The following is a 25,391-nucleotide window of genomic DNA, read 5'->3' as shown; positions in this document are numbered from 1 at the left end:
CATAATCAGTCAAATCCACATAGGTAAGAAGCCCGGGGCAAGGGCATTAGATGCCCTAGGCAAACCTTACAGCCTTGAGCCACCCCCCTTCCCCGGCCCCACCCTCTCCACACACAATTGAAATGTATGTATTTATAATTGAATTTCCTATTCCACATAAAATCTAAGTTCAGTTTTCCGAGGTAAAAATACAACATACAGAAAGCCCTGGAAAATTTATATAAGGTACTTAGAACCTAAATGGTATTAGTCTATTGTAATATGAGTGTGGGCTTGACCCTCAGAAAACCATGACTAAACAGAAATAAAATTAGAAAATAGTAAACCTCATAGACCAAAACAGCACCAACTGCCAATAACTCTACCTATGAAAGGGCAACAGGGCAAATATTACACAGGCCATAAAACACCAATACATCTCCTATTAGGCGAGCGCCCGCTCTCCCGGAGCGTGCACAGACCAGTGTCCTGTGCGCGCGATACAGTAAATAAAAATATGCTAATTAGGGCCCGCGGTAAAAGGAGGCACTAGGGACACTAGCGCGTCCCTAGCGCCTCCTTTTTGACAGGAGCGGCGGCTGTCAGCAGGTTTGACAGCCAACGCTCAATTTTGCCGGCATTGGGTCTCGGACCCGCTGACAGCCATGGGTTCGGAAACTGGACGCCGGCAAAATTGAGCGTCCGGTTTTCAACCCGCGAACCGCGGGCTGATTTTAAATTTTTTTTTTATTATTATTATTATTTTTTTTTTTTTACTTTTGGGACCTCTGACTTAATATCGCCATGATATTAAGTCGGAGGGTGTACAGAAAAGCAGTTTTTACTGCTTTTCTGTACACTTTCCCAGTGCCGAGAGAAATTAAACGCCTACCTTTGGGTAGGCGCTAATTTCTGAAAGTAAAATGTGCGGCTTGGCTGCACATTTTACTTTCTGAATCGCGCGGGAATAACTAATAGCGCCCGCAACATGCATTTGCATGTTGCGGGCGCTATTAGTTTCGGGGGGGGGGGGGGTTGGACGCGCGTTTTTGACGTGCTATTACCCCTTACTGAATAAGGGGTAAAGCTAGCATGTCGAAAACGCGCGTCCAACCGCGGGTTAACACTAAGCTCCGCCGGAGCGCACTGTACTGTATCGGCCTGAAAGTGAGGCCTCTGGGGATAGAGATATATCTACAGTACTGAAAAGTATAATATAAATCAAATAAACACTTTTAAAAGCAGAAGATTGCACAGTAAAGATCTCTTATGTTATACCATCAAAATATTTCAGCAGAGTACAACTATAGCCTCCAAAGAGCAGAGTCAAAAAACTATCAGGAAACATTACAACAACTATACTTCCCTCTATTTTGAGATCTTAATCACAGCTCGGATAACAGCATCCCTTTGATGCTGCTTATCAAAGCGTGTAGCATTTGTATGAGTGGGTAGCAAATTGATGACAGAGAGTTCCTTCAGAGTACTGTCTTCAAACAAAACACACACTTCCAGTGCTGAGCATGTCTTCTTGCTATTCAGACAGCAGAATCCTCTCTCTAACATCTACTAGCAATAGGCATGAATCCCAATAGGGCACCTAGATAGGGAGTCAGTATTTTGTATGCATTCACAGTCACTAAGGATTGCACATACCTCTGGCATGGCATGAGGAAACAATTATTTAGGCAGCAGCACAGTCTGGAACAATGGGTGTAGGCCAAGAGACAAAAATTTAGCTGGGATACTAAGGATCAGAAAGCATCATGAGGATCTTTGATGCATGCAGTATCTCAATTTAATATTCTGTAAAGAAAAAATCTGAATAGGTACTGCACCTATTAATGTCCTCTAATGGAACTCCAGGATTCACACATGGAAGAGGCAATGAATGCTACAGAATTAGGGGAGAGGACCAAGAACAGCTGCTTGTCATACAAAAAGCAGCACTGGAAGGAGTTCTGAAGGAGCTTCAGCCACATCAAATTCCTTAATGAGGGTTAGACAGGAAAGATATATATATATATATATATATATATATATATATATATATATATATAGATATATATTCTGCTTTTCGGCACTTTAAAGTGTACATCAAAGCGGATTACATTCAGGTACTACAGGTATTTCCCTATCCCCACAGGGCTTACAATCTAATTTTGTACCTGAGGCAACGGAAGGTCAAATGACTTGCCCAAGGACACAAGGAGCGACAGCGAGATTTAATCTCTGGTTTCCCTGGGTCGTAGCTTGCTGCTCTAACCCCTAGGCTACTCTTCCACTCGAAAAAGGAGATTAAAAGAAAAAAAATCTGGACCAGCTCGGTGGCGAGTGCTGTGCACTATGCAGAATCGCAAGTCTAATCTTCTGCTCCCCGGATAGGCTAGGGATGCTACAAAGACGGCGTTCACAGCCCCCGGGGGGGAAAAAAAAATCATGGTTGCTGCTTAAGACTATAACAGATATCAAGGAAATTGCCCATAAAACATGGGTATTTCAAAAATCAAACAGCCGTAAGCCGCAATAAATACATTTTTACAAATATTTCAGAAAAATATTAAATCACAAATAATTTTTTAAATCATAAACCAACACATTTTGTATTCATAATAAAATACTATCTTAATATTTTATTCAACAAGCAAAACAAATTTATTATTTTTTTTTTACAAAAAACAATCCTACCTCATAACAAAAAACTAAACAAATACAAAACACATAATCCCCCAGTAAAATATACAATATTGTATCACATAGGAAAAAACTATATAAACAAAAAACATTTACAAACCATAACCCACCCATTAAAAAAATCAATTCAACCCAAAAACCTTTGCACAATGAATCCCTCTGAACAATACATTTTTTTCTATCCTTATTCCAAATGCCCACAATATTACCACCAAATTCTAGTTTATTGAAATGCTTGCAGACTGCCGAATTCAACCACTTAAGTCTTCCAAGACTATTACTATCCTGTTTGTGTTCTTGTGAAAATTCATCATCAAGCTTAGATGTCTGGAAGATCTCTTTTGAGATGTAGTAATCGTCTTGGAAGACTGAAGTGGTTGAATTCAGCGGTCTGCAAGATTGATTATTTGATAAACTGGAATTTGGTGGTAATATTGTATAGCATAAGGAAAGGAATGTCTATCTTTCAATCCATTGTTCGATTGCATCTTGAGTATTATGGGCAGCTCTGGTTGCCCCATCTCAAAAAAGATGAAGCAGAACTAGAAAAGGTACAGAGAAGGGCATCAAAAATGATAACGAGGATGGAACAGCTCCCTTATGAAATAAGGCTAAATGGGTTCTTCAAACCTGGAGAAGAAATGACAAGAGTTGATAGGATAATGGTTTATAAAATCAATGGCAGTCACAGACTTTGCTGAGATAACTTCAGTTTGTCAAGTTTCATAAATGGAGTGGCAGAGAAAACATGCTACTGTTCATATTTGTGGCATAAATGACTTTGATAAATAATTGTGTCATAGCATATGCATAGATATCTTTTTGAACTTGCTATTTGTTACGATTCTACCCGCGGCTGGAGCCACGGGTAGCCTCTCACCTCTTTCTCCGGCCCTCTCCACGGCCTGGAGGCCGCAGACGCTCTCGCATCGCGGCATGGAGCCGCCATCATCGCTGCCGTGGGCTGCGGCGTAGAACCGCCGCTGCAGCTGCTTCCGTTGCGGCGGGAATCACCGGAGTCCTCCCTCTGCTCTGCGGCCAGGAGGCTGTAGATGCCGCTCTCATGCAGGCCCGGAAGATGCCAGGAAGTCCACTCCCTCCGCGGCGCGGAGCCACTCTTTCTGGCAGCAGGGAGCACCGCCTCCAGTGGCCTCTTTGCAGCCAAAGACTGCCGCCGGTATTTCCCTGCGGCTGAAGCCGCCTCTGGCCATCCTTCTGGTGGCAAGGAGCCGCCTTCGGCGTCAGAGCCTGTTCTGCGGCCTGCTCCAGCTCCGGCTTCTCGCCATGACGTGGGCATCGTTCTCCAGGGTCCTGCCCTAGGCGCGAGGCCATGCCTCTCTTCTCTCTTTAAAGAGCCCATGGCGGAACTCCTACCAGCCCTCCTCCTTGAGGCCACTCCTTCCAGGTCCTATTTAAGACGTCCGCAGACCGATAGGACCTAACTTGACAACTTTCCAGCTTCCTCACTGTTCCAGTTGCCAGACCTGCCTGCCAGACGACGCTGTCTTCTCCAAGCCTGACCTCTGCCTGCCTGACAACGCTGCCTTTCTCCAAATCTGCCTCTGACCATGCTTGGACTGATACCTGGAACTGACCCCTGCTTGCCTCTGACCACGCTTGGACTAATACCTGGAACTGACCATCCTCGGACAGATATCCTGGCTTTGACCCTAGTGCTCCATTCGGACACTCTCTTGCTTCTCCTAAGCCCAGGCAGCCCGGGAATCCAAGGGCTCAACCTGCAGAGTCCCCGGGCCGTTATTGGTGAAGCTCCAGCTTGCCTCTGTCTCCTTGTGTGCTCTGCTTCCTGGCGGCCGGCACCCTCTGGGATCCCTCAGAGGGCCATACCAATCCTGCGCCAGGCCAAGGGTCCACCTTCAGCGCAACACCATTCTTATATAACATTTATCAGAAAGTATTTACATATTTTTCCTTTCCCTCCAAGCCCTATGTGACCAACTTAAAAACAACAAAAAATCGTAAAGAAGAGAACAAATGCCTAATGATTTTTTTCATTTGGTTACTATTGAAATATCACTACCTTTTGTAGATCCTATTAAGTCCATTCTAAAGACTACATACACTGTATTTTGCTTCTTTCAAGGCTTGCTATATATCTTACACAGCCTTGGAAAATTACATAAAACAGAAACGTGTATTCACTGTGACCCAGCAGCAGAGGTTATGAGGATACATTTTGTACCAAGACATGCTGTACACCACTGACTTTATGGCAGGAGGGGAGTTAGCCAATGATATGCTGTTCACAGAAGCACAAAGCATAAAGCACACGGACATCATTCCATTTAACTGTACACAGATAATAAAAGGTAGGTAACATTTCTTACAGTTACAGCAACACGTGTTAATAAATTACATCACTTTAGAATTGTGCATATACCCAAAGAAACTGAAACAAAAGGACTTATAGCAGAGTATAGAATGCAGGCGGGAAAAACAAAAGGAGAGAGAGAGCAAGGGACCTGATAGACTAATTGACTTTGAAAAGCAAACGGCAAGTCTTTGCAATTTGGTCCCAGTATCTGAGAATTGGCCATTCAAGGGACTGCGTGCAAAGGTCTGATGTCAATGAGAGAGTTTTCACAGAATCACAAGTATTGCTTTCGGCTCCACGATAGCTTAGTTGGTAAGCCTTGCATAAGACAGATAATTAAAGCAGATTGTTGGTATTTTGTTGTTCTCTGCTATCACTTATTTGTTCTGGGTTTCTGATATTGGGAGAAAGGAGCCCAGCATTAAAAGATTCCAGTAAGAGATTTAACTAACAAGCCAAGTTGCCAACTTTTCCTATCATGAGGCTCTTCATTAAGCCCCAGACAGAAAACGTTTGGGAAGCGGGGCGATTACAGCATGAATGTCTGATCCAGGAGACTCATGCTTTCTTTTAAGGAAAAGGAGTTAAATGTGTGCTACTTAATTCATGTCAGGGCGTTGCTCTGCTGCTGGCTGAGCTCTCAAAACATTTTAGCTTTCAGAAACCAAGATTCTGTCTGCTCAGACTGGGCATCCTGGAAACAATTACGTGGACTGCACAGTTCCCATGAAATCTCAAATAGCGCACCTAAAACGTTTCTTAACAGGAGACACAAACATTTTATTTATTTATTTATTTAGGCCTTTTATATATCGTCGTTCCAAAAGAAGATCAAAACGGTTTACAATATCAGCATTCATATTCATGGTCTATGATCATTTACTGTGTGTCAGCATTCACCTTCTAATTCACATACAGATAAAACGGGACGTTTTGCTCATTGAAGTCACCTTTTTTGCCTCCATTATAGCCTGTATACAGACACGTATTAAATATCGACCTGCAGTTTTTACCTGGTGCCTTACAACAAGGAACACAAAATAATTTTTATATGGTAAACAGTGTAAGGAAAAAAAAAAAAAAAAAAAAGAGAATGAATCAAGAAGAAAGAAATTTAGGAAGCTCAGTATTAGGATGGGCTTGTCTGAAAAGATGAGTTTTCAGTTTTGACCGAAGGTTTGCCAAAGAGGAAGCTTTCTGGATATCTGGCGGGAGTTTATTCAGTGAAATGGTGGTAGCAAAGAGGAAGCCTAAAAGTGAGACAGTGTCTGAGATGCCTGAGAAGCAAAGAACTCTCAAACCCTACTAATCAAATGTTGTGGAGCTTTCTGCTTAGGTGGGTGCTGGAGAGAATTAAGCGGAATGGAGCAAAACGAACAAAATAACTGGGCAGACTGGATGAGAGAAATAGTCTTCTTCTGTCGTCATCTACTTTGCTCCCATGCAGCATTCACCCTTTAGGAGGTACAAATACAATTACGCAGTGAAGACTTGTGTGGATATTCATACACTTTGGTTTCATGCGCATATCCTCAACGCTCTTTTTTTCCCCCTCCCACATCACTCAATGCCTTTTAATAAGGATTTATCAAATGTGCACGCAACATCCCCTGCATAGCGACCTGCAACATCTAATTAATTCCATATAACAGCTATTAGGAACTTCAGGTTTCTAACTGCCCATTTCTCAGCTCTCTTATTCCTGTTGATCTCACGCCTACATATCTTTTCAAATTTTAATAAACAGATTTTCTTTCTCTCTTCTATTTCGTTATTATTATAGCACAAAGGGCACATGACTTTCAATAAGGTAATGCCTCCCTAATTTTAATAATCTTCTTACCTGAGGTCACGCTTCAGACATTTATGCTGTGGTTATAGTTTTAATGCATCAGGGTGCTGCAGCCATAGGTCTGTGATGATCAACAGCACAGCAGCATCCAGATTTACATCTGATATGGTGAAGAGACCATGCAGAAAAGCACATTCAAGTGCTTCTTTCTATTCAGGACTCAAATAAGAATCAAAAGGAGATAATATGAGACTTGGGTAAGAGTGATATCCTAAAAGTGGACATGCTTCTATGGCTGGCAGCTGTTTTCAGCAGTGTGGACAGGAATAATTGAGCAGACAAGATGGGATGATTGGTCTTTATCTGCCATCCCCTAATGTTACTATGAGGGATCCCTCTGCTAACTGTTGGCTGCATTATTTTAAAACTGGTTGTGGTATTGCTGCTGCTGTATATAAACTCACAACTGTTAAAGTCTAAATTCAAAAGCTCACCGCAATCAGTGTATTGCTCATTAAACACAAAATCATTTCCAGGTTTGGTTATGCACAGCAAAAATTTCAAAGCAAAATGAAAAAGAAAATCCTAACAGATTACAGATGCATTCAGAAAGTAGGAAAGTTTAGATGTATGCATTTTCTTTAGTGTTCTGGAAGTGTAAGAACAAGAGAAATATGCTATAATATTGAAGGACAACCATCTGCTAATACAATACAGGGATGACAACATAACCAAACAAGGTAGCGGTGGCAATGTTCCCAACAGCGCTGGGAACATTCCCAAGTTCTATCTCCCAGGACTAGTGAATTGTGCTGTGGGGCGACTGACCACAGTTTAATGTTTGCTCATTGGCACAATAAAGATTATCTAGATGGAGGCTCTGGATTGAGTCTGTTATCCATGAGAGCTGGCTAGGATTGGTTGTGCCAGAGGCAGCAGGTTGAATCCTTGGAGTGAAAAAGTGATAATCCATCCCAGTTAAAAAGAACAATACTGGCTGGTTCTAAGATGGTGACCTAGCATGACATGCCTGAAGCGGTTCTGAGGGCGTTTTCCTAAAAAAATCCGTTATGCCGCATTCGGGTAGGAAGAGAAGGGCTAGAGAACGAGAACAACTCTCTGCCCTTCCTGGGAATATAATTTCTGGCCCGATGGATGCTCATGTGCGTCGAGGAGGATCGATTTCGGGACTAGGCTCGCTGGAGGAAGGCCGGGAAGAGGGAGTACCCAGCCCTCTCCCTGAGCTTTCAACCTCATTATCCCCTGAGGAACGACTTCCTCCCGTCAATCCAGCGGAGACCCGAGCATTGGAATTAGCTCGGGCCGAAACATCGCTGTTGGAGGCAGGGAAGTTTGGAAACCTTGAAGGGGCGTCAGGAACATCTAGCCTAGCCTCCAAGCTGGACGCCGGGAGCTTCGAGGACGGTGCTGCTGTAAGTCATGGGGGAATGGAGAAAGTTCTGCTATCTGAGGCAAGTGCACCGTAGCTGGTAAGACCACCCGAATTCACTTTGGAAGCAATATGGGACGCGATACAAGTTTTGAATATCAGTATTTCTAATCCTGATTTAGCACACCAGATGCAAAAGAGGAGACAGCAATTTTTGCTATTAAGGCCTACAGTCTTAGAAATGGGGGCTTTATTTATTTTAAAGTTCCCATGTAAATGTATAATCAAATACTTGAATGCGACCTATATCTTCTTTCAACCTTCTCAATTGGTTTCCTTTATAAGTAATAAGGCTACTATGGTTTCCTCTTCATCTCCTATGCCTAGACAGGGCACATTGGTCTGAGTTGGTCGTTCAATAATGGTAGTATCCTTCTATGCTAGTTTCCTATGTAACTCTTGATAAGAGAAGATATCTAAAGATGTGTATTGGAACCTCAATATAGAGCACTGGGAATTGTGAAAATTTCCATAATTATTTGTATTTGGTTGTATTATTTTCCTATGAACAATATTTTGTTTTTTCACATGTTTACAACTTCAAGTATGTTTTTTTTCTTGAAATGTAATTATTAAAATTTGCAAAATAAAAAATAAAAAAAAAAAGAACAATACTGAAGGATCATCACAGAGGACGCAAGTATTAAGAAAAGCAGAAAATTCAAGAGCTTGAAATCATACCCAACATACCCTAGCTTACGAGTGGAGTTTAGTCCTATGATACTATTGGCCAAACAAATGTCTTTGGAGACTTACCCTGCGAGAAGATCCTCTAGGGCCAGAAAGGGTTCCTGGTGCTGCTCAACCATGCTTTCTGTGGTAGGGGTTTGAAAAGCAGAAAAGTAACTAAACTGCTGGTGAATGTCAGTATATTACACAGTGTTAGAGCAGGGCTTGGAAAGAGAGCACGTGGATATTTCCTTTCCATTGTATCTGATTTTAGAAAGCATGAGATAGGCATAGGGGATCTCCGGGACTGGTAGGGATTGTAAAGCTGAGGAGTTGGTGTGGATGGGCAGACTAGATTGACCATATGGTCTTTTCTGCTGTCATGTTTCTCTGTCTCTATAATGATTTTTAAGCAGTGATTAGAGAACACATAACTTGGCACATCAGTGTATAAGCTGCATCAATGCAGTGCTGTGCAACTGGAAGATAAGTTAAGGTGTGGGGCAAGCTATCAGCTCTGGCCTCTGTATAACTGAGCAAGTTGCATAAAATGAAAAACCACAGCAAACAGGAGACATTCACCATTGCCAAGTTGTTTTTTTAAGCCTTCTCTTTTAATCTTGCTAAAAGAAAACGGACAGAGCAAGCCAACCTAGTTGAGCATGACTTCCAACATTAAAAGAGCTAGATATCCTTTATGGACTGGGAGCAGACTCTGTCACTCTCGGTGCCAAAGCATTCTGTATCTTTCATATCCTGCCTCTTAAACAGTTTGTATAAAGGAGCAATCCTGCGACAGAACCGAGGGCACATTATGAAAGCTAGCTGGATGGAGTTTAGTGAGATAGGAAGGCGCCTCAGATGCTTCCTCTCCCATCCCTCAACACGACCACACTCTTAATACAAAATGTACTTCAAAAGTCACAAAGCATACTCAGAACAATTGGCTTGAAAGCAGCTAAAACATGCAAGCGTTAGGCTCTTTTCTTTCTGTGCATGCCATTCTTACCTTCCTTCTTCCCTTACACTGGCTGGGGATTACTGTTATTTGTTACACTAATACCCTTCAAGTATCACATTTGGAACTTCAAAGCTGGACTGAGCCCATTCTTAACTGCAACATAGTGTTTAATAATATATCAATGAACTAATCCTCTATGCATAACTAAAAACAAATTCGACTGGCTACAGAAATGCACAGTGAATTTCACTTGTACTTAATCTAGAAAATGCGTGTACACATCCAAATGATAAGTTAATATGCACATATAAATTAAGGAGAAGACTTATTAGAGCAGCAGATCTGAAATAAATTAATCCTCTGATTTATCTAATTAACTCTCTTATAACATTTTCCAGTGTATACCTTCCAGGGGTTGAATGAATCATTCTCTGGCCAATGGGCAAAAAAAATTAGCAACATTTATTCATTTGCATAAAAAATATGGGATGGCATCTAGAAAAACATTGCCCTGTGCAGCTCTTGCTCACCTTCACTGGAAGCCAGTAAAGGTGACTGCCATTAGTGATTTCTAGACCCTCTCACCCAAGATTGTAGAGGACCACAGAGTGATTTCTCATGCGGTCACCAAGCCTCGCCTCTTTATAAAGTTCTAGTCAAACAAAAACTATCAGGCATCAGACAAGTAGGTATATTAGGGGATTAGCCCAGACTGACAATATTCTAAAAGGTTTTTGAGTCCACCCTTTTAATTATGGCCCAGTGTACTGAGTCATTTATATCAGTTTCAGCTTGAGCAAAGTACACTACATGCTGTGTGTAGGCTTAGAAAAATGTTAATTAAAGGGTAATCAGTATTGCAAGTGATACCACAAGGGGATAAAACATGATAATCAAGCTATCCAACAACTGGGAAGTGTTGTTAATTGACTGCTGTTGGTTACTAGGACAGATGCTGTGCACACAGCTCTCAATGAATGCAGCATGAACAGACTGAACAAACCTTTTCGGTCATCATGCCCAGTCCCCCATATCTGTACATTCATTGACTTGTAGCAGCTATGAATAGTTGCAACCTGTTCTTAGAATTAATCTATATTTTATGAAAAATGCTGAATGTGGAATTTTAATAATATAACATTTATGGAACTAAGGCGGCTTTAGGATTGGCTTTGGGGGGGGGGGGGGGGGCACTTCCTGGTCATGCTTATACATTTAATTGTACAATATGTTTTAAACAAGATAGGGTCAGATCTCGAATTTCATGAAGAAACCAAGTCAATAATGCTCAGTTCTTCACAGGTTCTTAAAAATATCACAATTATTTAAGAAAAAAATATGTTGCTCAAACAGTTAGTGACCGGTGATCACTATATTAATCTGAGTTTTTATATACCGACTTTCTGGTCCAACAAAGGATCACCCAATGTGAGTTACAACAGCATAAAACACACTGGGAGGGGTGGGGGCATATTCAATAAGACGTTGAACAGATAAATTATCCAGCTAAAGTTAACATGCCCCTTTTTATTTAGCTAATTCTTAGCAAGATACAGACTTATCCAGCTCACTAACTTGTATCCAGCGGGTTTGACAGCCAACGCTCAATTTTGCCGGTGTCTGTTCTCGAGCCCGCTGACAGGCACGGGTTCAGAAACCGGACGCCGGCAAAATTGAGCGTCCAGTTTTCAACCCGCGAACCGCAGGCTGATTTTAAATTTTTTTTATTATTATTATTTTTTAACTTTTGGGACCTCCGACTTAATATCGCCATGATATTAAGTCGGAGGGTGCACAGAAAAGCAGGTTTTACTGCAATAATTTCTTAAAGTAAAATGTGCGGCTTGGCTGCACATTTTGTTTTCTGAAAATGCCAGAGATGAGATGAGATAGGGATGCCTTGCGGAGGGTTGGCCAACAGTTGAAAGCTTCCAAGTGCAACAAAATAATGCTCACACGGGCTCCCAAACAGTTTCTAAGTTTAAGCGGCTCTCTGACCAAAACTATTTACAGGAGGGAACTCCAAAATTGACGTCACATGGGGAGGGGGGGGAGGGGTTAGAAAGCCACTTAAACTTTTGGGAAAATGACATCACCTACTTGATGATATATTAGCACACTCCTTTTGGCGTTCCTTGCCTTGGCAACAGGTCTCCTGAGTTTTTGTTCAGTGCATGTTGCTACTCCATTGGTCTGCTGCTCCCATGCTTGTGTCCTTCTCCCTTGATCCGGTTTCCCTTGGTCTGCCTCCAGTGGTGCTCTTGCTGTTCAGTCCGTCTTATTTATTTAAAAATGTATTTATTTATTTAAAATCTTTTCTATACCATCGTTAAGCTATGTACCATCACAATGGTTTACAGTAAGGCACAAAATACTAATGAGTAGTATGTTTTCAAAAGGTATACAAGTATAGAAAGTGCCCACAGGGTTCCGGTTACAAAAACAATTTCAATATAAAGACCATATGATGAATAATCTTCTCTTTGTCCATTTGAAGCATGTATCCTTGATAAATTACATCACTCGTTCTTGCTCTATATCTAACATTAAAAGTGCATCTTAAAATAAAATCAGCTAGAGACTTGGTGCCGAGTGCTGATGTTATACTGCCTGCTTTTACTTATTTTCTTTATCTCAGTTTTCTTTGCAAAAAGCTTGTTTGTATTGCCCTGTCCGTCTAAGCTGCTTTCCTTGGATTCTGACCTTCACTTGATATTTGACCTCTGGACTGCCTCCTAGATTACATCATCTACCGCCTACCTTGATCCTTGGACTGTTTCCTGGATTACGTTGCATGCTACTGGCTGCACACTTGAACTGCCACTAGATCTCATTGTCTACTGGTTAAAAGTATGTCCACCTACTATACTGTGGATAAGACAGAAGCCTGTCTGACTATACCACTACACAGCCCAAGGGTTTACTTATCATAACACTGTTTCTCTAAGCTGGTGGCTTAAAAAATAAAGACAAAAAGAACAGAATTCCAGAAGTATAAAGGGATCCCAAAAATAGGAACACAAGGAAGAATATCTGTTAAAACTGAGGGAGACAAAGAAAGAAATCAGGAAAGCAAAAGGTGAAGTGGAAGAAAGGATTGCCAAAGAAGTAAAGTGACGTGACAAAACATTTTTCAGATATATCAGAGAAAGAACAGATTTTTTTTTTATTGGGTGACTAGATTTCGCCAAAGCTTTTGATAGGGTCCCGCATAGGAGGATTGTGAATAAAATTAGAAGCTTTGGAGTGAGCGCCAAAGTAGTGGTGTGGATTAAAAACTGGTTGACTGATAGGACACAGCATGTAATAGTAAATGGAACCTACTCTCAAGGAAGCCATGTTTAAGTGAAGTGCCACAGTGATCGGTGTTGGGACCAGTTCTGTTCAATATCTTTGTGAGCAACACTGCAGAAGGGATAAAGAGTTTCTCTACTTGCAGATGATACTAAGATCTGCAACAGAGTGGACATGCCTGAAGGAGAAGAGAGAATGAAAAGTTATTTAAGAAAGCTTGAAGAGTGGTCGAAGACTTGGCAGCTGGAATTCAATGCAAAGAAGTGTAGAGTCATGAATCTGGAATGCGGTAATCCAAAACAGCTGTATATGATGGGGGGTGAAAGACTGATGTGCACAGACCAAGAGAGAGATCTTGGGGTAATAGTGTCTGACAAACCGAAGATGGCAAAGCAATGTGTCAAGGCAATAGATAAAGCCAGAAGAATGCTAGGCTGCATAGAAAGAGGAATAACCAGCAAGCAAAATAAGGTGATAATGCCCTTGTACAGGTCCTTGGTGAGGCCTCAACTGTAGTACTGTATTCAGTTCTGGAGAACGTATCTCAAAAAGGATAGAGACAGGATGGAGGTGGTCCAAAGAAGGGCAACCAAAATTGTGTAGAGTCAGTACTGGTAGACTTATGAGGAGAGGCTGAAGGATCTAAATATGTATACCCTGGAAGAGACGAGTTGCAGGGAAGATCTGATACAGACCTTCAGATACCTGAAAGATTTTAATAATACACGAACTTCAATCCTTTTCCTTGCTATGGAGTAGCAAGTGCCATTCCAATTTAATTTTATACATCAGATCAGGCAGGGATAAACCAAACTCCTACCCAATCTGATCAGTAGCATCACACCTCCCTACCCTACCACCTCCCCACTCTTCTGGGCAGTAGGAGTCGCTGTTATCCAAATGTTATCTCATGCTGCTGTGGGGCCAGTCTCACAATTCTTACCATGAGACTAACCTCACTGGAGCAGAAGTTGATGCAGAAGATAGGGAAATATCTACAGCAGCTGAATATAACTTGCCTTGAGCTTCCAATGTAAAGGATAAATAAGGTAAATATTATATCTATGTTTATATCTATACATCTAAATCTGTATATATTTCCACTCAAACTATGGGCATTCCCCAGTTGGGGATTGAAATCAGCTGCTAGTACTGTTTTTCAGCACTAACCACCCAACTCAACAAGCTAACCCTAAGAGCAGCTATAGCAAGCCACTTTACCCTCCATTGCCTCAGGTACAAACTTAGATTGTAAGCCCTCTGGGGATAGGGAAATACCTCCAGTACCTGAATGTAATCCACTTTGAAGGGCTGAAGAGTGCAAAAAGCGGAATATAAATCCAAATCTAAATCAGCTAGTATAAATCTAGCTGGCTAAAATTTAAGTCTATTTTCAGTAGCAATCTAGCTGACTAGGCTGTGGCTGAAACTTATCCTACAGTAGCTGGCTAAAACATAGCCAGATATCTTAACCACTCTCTTCCCAACTCAATATTGGTTCCTAAAAATCATAAAATTAAAAAATTTAGTTTTCTAATTTCTAAATCTGAAAGTGATTAAAATAATTGCTAGCATGAAAGAAAGTAAGAGGTTGCCAGGTGTTCCCTCATTAGCCCAACAGAAAACCAAGGTTTGAGTCGTTCTCTACCCCCTGCAACCTTCTGCCTTGTTGGAAAACCGTTATTTTGTTTAGGAAGGACAGAGCAGCAGCAGTAGCAGCAGGCACTTCCGGAGACTGTTGAAAATAAGGCTGTGGCTGTGCAGCTGCATTTGCTAGGAAGCAAGCCATCTGCTTCCAGCAAACCACAGCAAAGTACAAGACTCCATGTAATGTGGCAGTGGTCAGAACTGATGTTCTACAAAACCTAGAGAGAGGAAGTAGCAGAAACCACAGAGTTCTAGTTGCTTGGCATTATCACAGAGCCAAACAGGAAGACTTGGGACCCATATAACATTCCTTGGCTACTTGCTTAAGACAGTTATCCAACACTGTTGTGGGGGCACACCCCTCCCTCCCTTCCTCCCCCACACACACATCCCCCTGTAATGTCAGAGGGCCCATAACTCAAAGGGAACCCAGATGTGAAGCAACACTACAAGGGACTGCCAGGCAGTGGTGTAGCCACAGTGGGCCTGGGTATCTCCACTTTTGCCTCAGTTCCACAATTCCAGGCTTGCTACTAACAAGAGGGGAAAGGATGAGGCTGGAGCAGATAGAGAAGAGTGGAGGAGCTTAGTGGTTAGAGTTGCAGGCTGTGAATCACTTACAATCCTTGTGAACTTGGTTAAGTCACTTCACTCTTCATTGGTTCAGGTACAAACTTAGGCCCTGATTTACTAAGGCTTTTCTCCCATTCTTGCATCTATGGAAAAAATGCTTAGTAAATTAGGCCCTTAGATTGTAAGCCCATGGGAATAGGGAAATACCTACTATACCTAAATATAATCCACTTTGAAGTATCATGAAAAGCAGCATATAAATAGAAATATAAAACCAAAAACTACTGTGCCCTTAATCCAGTTTCTCTCCTCTTGTTTCCCTCTCCCCTCCTGTCTAAGGTGACCAATTATCTGATTTTGGACTGGACAGACCAGTTTTTAAACTAATTGTACAGTGTTCGGTTACAAAGGTAACCATACACTGTAATGTCTGGTCACCTACATAAACCCATCCCCAATCCGGCATTGAGAAGGAAGCCACCCATTACTCAGCATTCCTGCCAATCATTTTACTCCCCTGGGTGTGAGGGGCAGATGTTTCAGCCAATCAGACATGGTGCCATGCAGCCAATGGCAGGAGATGTAGGCCGTGATGGAGAGTTCATGTGTTGAATTGTTCATGAGATTAGTAGAGCGTGAATCCTACGGATAAACACCTGCATGGCGGGAAGGGGAAGAAAACCTAAGGTAGGCTGCGGAGACCCAGGGCGATGCTAAATTGGACTAAGTATGAATAGAAGGAACTGGAGGGTACTTAGTATGGATGCAGGACGTGTTCAGGGGCAGTTGGAGCAAATTTATATAAATGAGGATGGGGGTGAGGCAGTGCTCTCCCCCCTCTAGTGCCCAGTCCAAGTCTTTGGAAAAGTTTGTCGCCCTACTCTTATCATGCAGGGAAAAGGAGGATGAAGTTAAGACTAGAGCAGACAAAGCAGAAAAGAACCCCTTTCAGCTCCTCACCTCCCAGGCAGCAGTCTGCAGGTAACAGGCGAGGAGGTGGAAACAGAAGTGAACCGAGTACAGAGTACAGTACAGCAAAATTTCTCTGCTTCCTAATCCATATCCACCCCCTCATCCACAAAGGTGCTCCCTCTTGCTAGAGACAGGTGGGGGAAGGCTTTTAAGGCAGGATTTCTCAACCACTAGTCCACTGACCACGGCATGTCTGCTGGTCTATGGAGCAGGAAGATGAGAAGAAAGCAAGACCCCGCCCTGCCTTTGCACATGCTGCACTGCACCCTGGACACACTACTCTCCAAACGTATCATTACTTCCCATATGTCCACCAACATAATATTTGCAGGAATATCCACCTTAGTCTGTTCAAAACTCAAAAAGTTTGGTTACCATTGCTAACAGTACTCAGATCTGTAGATACTGTGGAAAGACTGCCTTTCCATAGAGCCCCAGCTCTCGCGCTCCCCTGGCTCGGCCAATGCTTCTGGCAATCACAGAGCTAGCTGATCAATCAAATCCTTTATATTTGGGGTTTGGAAAGCAGGATTGAAAGTAATGGGTTGATCTATTTATTAGGAGGTGGATTCATGTGATTTATTTTTGATGCATTAGAGAAGTTAGAATCTGAAAATGCCCCATCCTGTTAAACTAACTCCACAGTACTTTATAGTGTATTGTTATGCTTTAGCTGAGGATAGAGGCGATGGTGAGCTTTTATTTTACCAACGTTTTTAATTGGAGGCTTGGTTTTTTGTTTGAGTTCTGTACTATAAGATCATTTTTCTATGCATTTTGTTACGCGTGCAGTCCGCGGCAGACCTGCGGAACGGCCCCCTCACCTTTTTTTTTAGTGACTCCAGCTCCTGATTCCTCCTTGCTAGCGGTGGTGGGCCGTCAGCTCTGTCTTTGGGCCTCCGGCCTTGCTGCAGTCCCTGGCGTTCCCGGTCCAGCCACCACGTCCACTGCTTCTCGTCGGGCCTCTCCACGTGGCCCGTGGAGAGATGCTGCTACTCTGCGCCGCGCCCCTCCCTAGGCACGCGCGAGCATCTCTGATGTTTAAGTAGGGACCGCGGCGGAAACCTAGCCGCGGCCCCGGATGATGACATCAGCGGAGCTTTAGTATTTAAGTGCAGGCTCCGCTCCCTAGCTTTGCCTTTGCAACAGGTCTCCTTGCTGATCGAGTATGCGTTGCCTCTTAGAGACTTGTCTCACTCCTGCATTCCTGTTCCTCGTTTGTTCCTGGTGCCTATCTCCTTGTTCCTATTCTGCTTCATACCTCGGATTGCCTACATGGACCTTGACTTTGCTTCGCCTGAACACGCCACTGATTCTCTCCAAGCCCAGACCTTTGCTTCGCCTGACCTCTCCATTGACTCTCTCCAAGCCCGGACCTCTGTTTCGTCTGACCACTCCATTGCCTATCTCCAGATCCAGACCTCTGCTTCGCCTGACTATGCTATTGCTTGTCTCCAGATCCAGACACCTGCTTCGTTTGACTACGCTTGATGTTCTCCATGATCAGACCTCAGCCTCGCTTGCCAATGCCTCTGGATTGCCACCAGCCCTGACTCAAGCCTGTTTCTCGACGCCTCTTCAGCTTACTTCTTGGACTTGGTCTATTCAGGCTTTGGTCTGCTCTTGCTCGGGCAGCCCCTGTCTGCCTTTGTTCCTTTGGTGCCCGAGTCTCTAGGACACTACCTTGTCCAGTGTAAGACTACCATCTCTCACCTGCTCTCTCTGGGCTGCACCCGAACTCTACATCGACTACATACAGAGGCCCACCTAAGTCCAGCCAGACCCGGCACCCAAAGGCTCAACCCGCGGGGAACGACGGCTGATATTGGTGAAGCTCCAATTAGCCTCTGTCCATCAACTCACTCCATCTGCCGACAGTGGGGACTCATAGGTCTCCTACCTACGGGTTGTGTCAATCCCACCTCGGCCCAAGGGTCCACCTCTGAAGCAACATTTTACTGCTTGATTTTGCAATATTCCTAGTCTTTTTGGAAATTTATTACACTTTATATTACAGAATATAAAGTGTAATAAATAAAACCCAAGACACCTTCTATTCCTCCGCTGCTTAGTTGCAGGTGTTGATAAGCAGCTTATAATACTTAGGATGGGGGGGGGGAGATCATCTGCACCTACATAAACAGAGTTCTGGATATTTGTGCCACATTTGATTGCACAGAATCTTCAGAGAAAGGAAAAGGTTAGAACAGTGATGTAGGATTAGTGGAAATAAGCAGGGCCTCACCATGAGTGAGACACACTGCCACATGCACTCCACCATGCTGGATTCATTGCCACTCGCAGAAGTATCCTATCCATCAAGACTAATCAGTTGCTGTATCCAAAGCTGGGTAAGTACATAGACTTCCTATTACCTATGCTCTCAAACCCAGGCTCCAGGATACAGAAAATTACAAGATCCAATGACAGTGTTTCAAGCGCCTGCTGCTTCCGCAGCCACCTTGGCTCCTACCACAAGTGAATAGGATTGTTTGTTGAAAAATAAACAATTAAGTTTAAAAATATAACTATGCCTTTTCTAACCAACTATCTGCTTCTTTCTTTTAAAAGTAAAGCCGACCAATGCTGGAGAGAGAGCGAGAGAAAAGACTGATAAGATCTATAGGGTCTTCTGGCATATGATTGCCCACGAGTAGATCCCATATAGCGACGTGTAGTCGAATAAATAGGATGTGATGTTAGTGATTGTACTGCTAGAGATTCTTCTTTTAACTTATTTACTGCGTCCTGGAATCTTCCTCCGAACAGGTTATCTCCTGTACATGGGAGGTTTGTTAGGTTCTCGTGCAAGTCTTCACGTATCGAACTTGAACGTAACCATGATAGTCTGCGGGTTGCAATGGCTGTTGCTGATGCCCTGGATGATGTTTCATGTGCTTCGTAGATTTACCTCAAAAGGTGTCGAGAACACTCTTCCATGTCATGAAGAGGCTGAGGTATCTGATCCCCTATTGAGGAATGCATACCCTTCATAACTTGCATGCACTCATATAAGTATTATACCATATAGAATTCATGCTGCATAATTCGTGCAGTCAACATTGAGTTATGGTATATTTTCCTGCCAAACTCATCCAAATATTTGTTGTCCTTCCCTGGTGGGTAAAGGGAATGCGACTTTGTTTTCTTGAATCTTTGTATCGCCGACTCTACTACAATTGAAGCGTGTGGTAATTGTGGTAGAGTGTATAATGACTTTTTCTCATACGAAATTTAACGTCTGGCATTGCATAAGGGGTATCCCAGGACTTTTGTAAGACTGAATGCAGTATCTCCTGCTGTGGAAGAGATGTTGGTTCCTCTGGAGTATCAAAAATCTTTAGAAGACCAAAGGTTTCTGCTCTAGGGTCTGCTTCTTTTTGGACCTCTAGATGCAATATTGTTCCCAATTTTTCTAAGAAATTTGGGTATGTAAGGTCTTCCGGAGGGGAGTACGGTTCCTGAGGTTGTTCATGCGGATCTGACGGAAATCCCGTAGATGATGATGGGGATGTTTGTATTGAAGGAGAATCAAAAGATGTATCCTGTGTATGAGTTGGCGAGATTGGTGGGTTTATCATGGCAGATGTTGGTGGGTCTACCAATGGCTCTGTATTAAGCTGTACTTTATGTTCTGGAGAACTGTCCTCAGCAATATTAGTCATTTGGAATGATCACTGAAGCGTTTCATAAAAACCTGCTAAAGATTGTGACAATTGATAAAATGCCTCTCTTGTATGAGGGGGCATTGTCATACGATCATCCTGTTGTTGTGAGATACCTTCTTTAAGGTGTTTTGATTTATTTTGAGGTGAGGTATTAGTTACCTTTATATCGCTTTGTCTTTTGTTGAAAGATATATTCCTCAAATCTTCTGAATCTGTAGAAGTGTTAGAGGAAAGAACCTGTATTACCTCTCTGTTTGAGAAGGTATTGAAAGGCCGTTTATGTGATGATTTAGAAGTGGAAGGACTTATTTCCCACGTTGCACTCCTGTTTGCTAATTTTTTATGATGAGAGTGCCGTGATTGGTTATAAATTTCATGTCATAGACGACGAGTCTGTCTGACTTCCACGTGATGAATATTCTGTGGTATCAGTTCCAACAGAAGAGCTTTGTGCAGGATAACGCTTTTTATGCGCAGACTTAGATCTATGTGCCGATTTAGAGTTATGCGTAGATTTGTGTTTGTGCGCGGATTTATGTTTATGCGCCGATATAGACTTACGCACAGGTGTAGATTTATGCGCAAGTGTAGATCTATGCGCAGGTGTAGATCTATGCGCAGTAATATATTTATGCGCATCTGTAGATGTGTGCGCAGTTGTATTCCTATGTGCAGTTGTGTCTTTGTGCGCAGATGTAGAGTTATGCGCATATCTTTTTGATCTTGTGCGCACAAGGGTTATCGGTGCCGATGTCCTCGTCGCCGTGCGCATAGATCTCACTGTAGTCGGCGCCGTGCGCATATTTGACTCTCTCGGCGCCGTGCGCATCAGTTCAGTCTCTCTCGGCGCCGATACATTTTTACTCTCATATGGCGCCGTAGGCAGAGAAGGTGTTGGCGCCAAGGTTTCTGGCGGCGATCTGGTACGTTGCGGCTCTACAGGCACTGCGGATTTCTTAGAATCCATTGGCCTTCGTCGTTTCGCACTCCCTATACCTCTCTTGGAGGATTGAGGATCTGGCGACAAATTTCTCTTTTTTGATGGAGCCGATAAAGTTAACGGGCCAAGCGATGAATGAGCCTCCGACGGGTTCCTTGAGGCAAAAATTTCCTGAAGCCTAAAGGCCCTTTGTTTCAGTGCTCTAGGTGACATCTTAGAGCAAAAATCACAATCTTCCTTATTGTGATCTGATCCTAGACAGCTGTAACATCGGTCATGTCCGTCAGTGACCGACATTACCTTACCACAATGACAGGGTTTAAACCCCGATTTTGCCATTTTAAATTTTCAGCACTGAGGAAAGAACAGCTCCGCGTGCGTTCCCGCTCGCAGAAAAAACAGACTGAGGAGATTCCGTTACTTTCCTGCGCGGGAACATACGTGCAGCCGCAGAGAGCAAAGCTCTGTAATCTGCTTTGACAAGCTCCGCCTCCCGGGTCTGATTGACAGATCCCATGACAGCATGGCTAATTCATCTTGCTATCTACGGAAACATAGTTTACGGTAAGCAAACTTGCTTTTTTCTGTATTAATTAAAATGTAATTACTTAAAGACTGTCATGTAAATTGTGTTATCTTGACCAATGTAAAGTTTGCAGAATTTTAAGTTTTTGTGCGCAGAATTCCTCCAGGATTACCTCATAAACCGTTATCTGGGTGAGCAGATAGTTCTCGTCCTTCCACAGAAAAACACATTGTCGACAGTTCTGTTACTTGCATCCATCACATGGCCACTTTTAGGCTTCAAGCAATACCATCAAACAATAATTCCAAAATAGATTTAAAAGAGGTTTTAGTGGCAAATATGTTCCTCTCCCAGCAGCAGAAAGCCACCTTTATCCAAATGATAAGCAGCTTTATTTGTGGACAGTTGTAAATCTTCCAGTATTGTGCTGTTCTTTTTTTTCTTGAAAAAATGTTTTTCTATCTCTGCTATGGTCTGGAATTTCATGTTATAGATTTGGTTCTGTTCTGTTCTTTTTCAGGGTTCTTTTTTTTTTTTGTTTCCTTATATTGGTATACTAGAAGCCACGATGTGATGCAATTTTTTCCTGTGTAAATATGCTCAGTTTTTCTTGTAACTGAATATTTATTTTGTGGAAAGCCTCTCGCCTTCCAAGCCATCAGAGACCATACTTCTTGGGTCAGATGAAGAACCAACCTTTGGGCCGATTATATCTTTCTTGCAAGGAAGTCTCAGTAGCTTTTGTCCTCACCATTTCCAGGAGTTCTGGACAGCATGGCCTTCTTGCTAACAAGGCCCTTATCTTTGATGTTACCTTTCTCATCATAAACCACAGAGGAGAAGAAGTACAGCACTTCTGAGATAGTACAGGCACGGTCACTGCCCACAGAAGCTTTAACTGTGCTGGGAGCTGTTCTGTTAAAGGAGGACATTATGAAAGCCCAGCCTAGCAGCATGTGTTTAAGTGTTTTAAAGCGTCAGACTCACCCGATTTAAACAGTGAATGATGGGGCTGCCAGAACGACTGGCAAAGTGGTCAAGATGAAATGTTAAAAAAAAAAAAAAAAGTCAGAAATACAGATTATCACATGGCTAGATTTGTCTGGTAGGCTGTGAAACTAGAATCAAACTAGCACCCGTGTCTGTCTGGCAGGCTGTAAGCACAGAACTAACTAGAAGACCTAGCAGATAACACAAGCACACACATAACCGGGTCTGTCTGGCAGGTTAAATAGGGGACCTAAAGGCTAGGTGTTCAGGCAATGACCACGCTAATTTAGCTGGCTAAATGCTACTGCAAAATGCTACTGCAAGACTCATCACGAACACACGCAAACACGACCATATTACCCCCATCCTTAAGGACTTACATTGGCTCCCCATCCTGTCCCGTATACACTACAAAACTTTGACCATAATACACAAGTCCATCCACACCCACAACTCAAACTGGCTCGACCTCCCATTCACCGCCTCCTTGTCCACCCGAGCCACCAGATCCACCAACAAAGGCACCCTCATGTTCAATCCTTGAAAACAGCTCATCTCTCCTCCACCCGCGACCGTGCCATCTCCATTGCCGGTCCAGCCCTCTGGAACTCCCTACCTGTCCACATGCGCCTTGAACCCTGTGCAATCAAATTCAAAAAGAAACTAAAAACACTTCTGTTCAACCATGCCTACACAGAATAGCTTTCCCTCCCCCTCCGTAGCGCCCCCCCCCCCCTTCCAGGTGACCGCCCTCTCCTTATATTAAGGAGATATTCATTGTAAATTGTTATTCTGGTTATGACCTTCTTGTTTTCTATCCTTCATTCTGCCTTTTGGTTATCCCCGCGCCCAGTTACTCTCCCTGTTGAAATGTACTTTCCAACCTTGCAGTTATTATGTGAACCGGTATGATGTCCCCACAAATACCGGTATATAAAAGTTTCTAAATAAATAAATAAATAAATAAATGAATGAATGAATGAATGAATGATTATAGCAGGGGTGGGCAAACCTTTTTGCGCTGGGACCACATTACAAGCTATCGAGCGCAAGGAGGGCTGACGGTGGGGCGAGGCAGGATGTGGCAGGGCGTGGCGCAGCAGGTCCTGGGCACAGCAATGGAATATCTACCACTTGCTGTAGGCATTTCAGCATCCAGCAAGTGCCGCTACCAAAACCAGAAAAACTTTCAACCCATCAGGTACAGCTAAGCAGGCTACATCACCTCAGTCACAAATGCAGGCCATAAAGTATAAATAGTAAGGCGCAGAGAAAAAAAGCCAGATTCGTATGCAGTGCAATAAATCAAAAACAGAAATATCATCATTCTTCATAAAACTAAGTCAAGAAATATAAAATCATAACAGTGAGGAAACCATACTAATAAAAAGCATATTTCAAAAGATGACAAGTAGAGCTGCTAATAATTAAGAATAACTTTAAACATTTCCCAAAAAGCATTCAAATATTTCAAAGCAGTAGACATATCAAACATCCAATAATTAAAAATAATAAGTATAACAAAAAATTCCCCTCCCCTTCCATATCTGGAAACTTTTCATTTCCAGTTATCCTGAGATTGTAGACATGGATTAGTGAAGGGAAGAAGAGGAGGGGACACACAATCTTCCTCCATTCTCTCTCATACACACACTCATGCACCTTTCTACCCTCCCTTTTCCCTTCCATCTCACTCACCTTCAGTCATTCACCCTCCGTCTCTCTCAGTAACTCAACCCCCACACTCTCCTCCCTTCCCTCTGTCACTCACCCCCTCACCTCCACTCACCCTTTCCCCTAGATTCATTACTCTTCCCTCTCAGTCACTCATCCCTCATTCCCACTCACCCCTCAGTCACTCCTTTCATTTCCTCCCCTCCCAGTCAGTCACTCCCATTCACTTTCACTCACCCTCCCACTAATCCCCCTCCCTCTCAGTCACTCACCCCTCACTCCTACTCACCCTCCATTTCTCATTCTGACCCCCTTCCCACTGAGTCACTAGCCTCTCTCTCTCCTCCCCACCCACTCACTCATTCCCTTCTCTGACACTCACCCTCTTCTTCCCACTCATTCATGTCCCTTCCATTTCACTCACCCACCATTCTCACCACTTTCCCTTCCTTCCCTCTCTGTCCCTTCCTTTATTCATCTTCGCTGGCGTGGGATGGGACCGATGCATCAGGGCTCTCCTTTCTCCCATATAAGTGTTGCAACACTTATACGGGAGAAAGGCGGGCAGACAGGTGAGCATTTGCGCTGCTCAGCATCCCGAAAAAAGATGCAATTAGCTTGCTTTAAGACACTCCCCTGCCCACCCGCCCTCGTGGAAAGAAACGTTTGACTGCGTTGACTCCTCCCCTTCTTCGTGTGCCGATGTCATCACCAAAGGCCAGAACCCGGCCTCGCACAATTCCACCAGCATTCAAAGGGGACTGCCTGAGCCTTTGCTAATGACATCGGCACTCTGCTAACATCGCGGGCTACATCTAATCTTAATTTTTAAAAGTTTAGCGGACCATATAGAAGTCAATGTAAGGCCCGATTTGGCTCGTGGGCCATAGTTTGCCCACCTCTGACATATAGTGGGAAAGGAAGGCTATATGTCCAAAGCATGTTACAAAAATAAAATAGAAATATATAATAGATGTAGGAAAGGTGGAGGTGCAGGAGGAAACAAATTGAGCATCTTGCACACTCAACTACCCAAGATGGTGGAGTACAAAGGAGGGAGACAAAAAAAAAAAGAGACTGCTGGATAACCAAATGTATCTTGCAGGTGATCACACACTGAAGTTGGTAGCTCAATGTACCCTTAACAGTGTGTACAGTGTAGATGGGTTGATTGGTCTTTTTCTGCAGAGTGCAAGCAAATCTCTCTCATGCATATTCATTAGGGAT

The 25,391-nt window shown here is 43.1% G+C and overlaps 1 protein-coding gene across 7 annotated transcripts in view; it reads right to left on the bottom strand.

Moving 5' to 3' along the window:
• Positions 1-25,391, bottom strand: part of BABAM2 (BRISC and BRCA1 A complex member 2) — a 624,699-nt gene that overhangs the window by 513,642 nt on the left and 85,666 nt on the right. The gene's annotated exons all lie outside the window — the stretch shown is intronic.

This window comes from Rhinatrema bivittatum, chromosome 3 (assembly GCF_901001135.1).
Source record: "Rhinatrema bivittatum chromosome 3, aRhiBiv1.1, whole genome shotgun sequence".
NCBI lineage: Eukaryota > Metazoa > Chordata > Amphibia > Gymnophiona > Rhinatrematidae > Rhinatrema > Rhinatrema bivittatum.
This window is presented reverse-complemented; position numbering and strand designations above follow the sequence as displayed.